Raw genomic sequence first — 2,124 nt, 5'->3', positions numbered from 1 at the left:
ACTAAGAACATGTCTGTACTCCAGCCAGAAGGAGTACAGTTTTGTACACATGTAATAGATGTATAGCTTGGTCCTTGCGTGGGATCTCTAAGAACAGGAGCAGGGGATGTCTGACTCTGTTGCCTGCTTTTGCATCCTTTTCTCCTTGTCTAGTCTTAATTAAAGAAGATGCACCCAATCCTACTATGGCATAATATGGTTAATATCTATGTGAGGTCTCCCTTTCTCAGAGTAGAAAGGGCATAGGGAGGCGGGAGGAGAGGGGGAGGGGCTGACAGGGGAGGAAGGAGGGGAAGCTCTGATTGGTATGTAAAATAAATACTTAAATTAATGAACCCCCCCAAAAAACTAGAGCCATGTAAAGATTTTCAAAAGACTCATTTGACAGAGGAAGATATCTAAGATATATAAAGAACTTAAAAATAAAAATAAAAAGCAAAACAAAAAACTGGACATCAAACAAACAGATAACCCAATTAAAAAATGGGATAGAGATCTAAAGAGAGAATTCTCCAAAAGGAAGCCACAAATGACCAAGACGCACTTAGATAAGTGGTCAATATCCTTACCCATGAAGGAAACACAGTCCGAACTATGTTGAGGTTTTACTTTATGCCTGTCAGTGTGGGGATCCCTGCAAGTGCCATGACTGCTGCTGAGATGATCCCCAGAGGGAAGAATGAAAATGGTTTCATATGACTTAACTGGGCTGGCTCAAACGACTGGAATCTGATGGCCAGTGGTTTATATTTGTATAATTCAAACACAGTAAAACTGGTAAAAAAAATTTCCACATGACAACGATCACAGCTAAGCTTTAAGCGCTGCTGTATCAAAACACCTTTGCAAGGTACATCGTGTTCTCAAAACACCTGTGACCTTTTCCACAAGTTTGAGTTCTGGTCACCAAGAAGCAGTGCTCAGCATAAGGACCTAGGGAGGAAGGGATTTGTAATACGCACAATAGTAAACTCTTTTGCAAAGTATACAGGACCTCCTTCATGAGGATGGAGTCTACTGACTGAGAAAGACTTCTTGGGAGTCTGGGGGATTTGGCTGAAGGCTGGCTACATAAAGTAGCAAGAACTGCTTATTAACTAACTAACAGCCGGTCCAGCCTTCTGTGTGAACAGGTGTCAGTTCCTTCCACTGTAGAAATAAAGTCCTGCCTGTTTAATAATTGTGATTTCTCTAGTGCTCTCTGTAAATGTATGGACCTCTTGCCTTCTCTTCTCAGAATGGCTAAGATCCATAAAACAAGGACAGCTCTTGCTGGCAAGGATGTGGAGTAAGGGGAGCCTCATCCATTGCTTGTGCAGCTACTATGGAAAGTAGTGTGTTAGTTCCTCGGGGAGATGGAATTGATCTACTTTAAGAGTCAGCTATATTACTTGGATGTATATCCAAAGGATTCTATACCCTACTACAGAGACACTTGCTCAAACGTGTTCATTGCTTTTCTATTCATAATAGCCAGAGATTGAAAACAACCTATATGCCCATCAACAGATAAATGGATAAACAAGGCATGGTATGGTATATTTGCATAAAGGAATATTATTCAGCGTTTACAAAAATTAAGCCATAAAATTTTCTGTTAAATGGACTGAGCGCTTCTTTTCAAGCTCCGCCTTGGACCCTGCAGCCATCACGATGTTGACGCCTAAGGAGAGTCAGATTTCCATCTACAAGCTCCTTTTTAAGGAGTGATTGTTGCCAAAAAAAAATGACCACATGCCCCAAAACCCCGAGCTGGCAGACAAGAATGTGCCCAACCTTCATGTCATGAAGGCCATGCAGTCTCTCAAGTCTCGAGGCTACGTGAAGGAGACTTTGCCTGGGGACAGTTTTACTGGTACCTTACAAAGGAGGGCATTCAGTATCTCTGAGATTACCTGCACCTAACTCTGGAGATCCTGCCCGCCACCCTGCCCGCATCCGTCTCAAGGTCCAGAGGGTGAGCAGCCTGCAAAATTTACAAGAGGGGAGGTAGACAGAGACACCTACAGAAGCACTGCTGCGTCCCCTGGAGCTGACAAGAAAGCTGAGGCTGGGGCTAGCTCAGCAACCGAAATCCAGTTTAGAGGCATCTTTGGTTGTGGACATGGTCAGCCACCTCAGTGA

General features: G+C 43.4%; 1 pseudogene across 1 annotated transcript; it reads left to right on the top strand.

Annotated features, from left to right (window-relative positions):
• The first annotated feature begins 1,653 nt into the window (after positions 1-1,653).
• Positions 1,654-2,124, top strand: LOC308430253 (small ribosomal subunit protein eS10-like; annotated as a pseudogene). Its single transcript has one exon. The product of its transcript is annotated as a small ribosomal subunit protein eS10-like (transcript).

The sequence above is a fragment of the Micromys minutus genome (genome assembly GCF_963924665.1).
Source record: "Micromys minutus genome assembly, chromosome: 15".
Classification (NCBI taxonomy): domain Eukaryota; kingdom Metazoa; phylum Chordata; class Mammalia; order Rodentia; family Muridae; genus Micromys; species Micromys minutus.
This window is presented reverse-complemented; position numbering and strand designations above follow the sequence as displayed.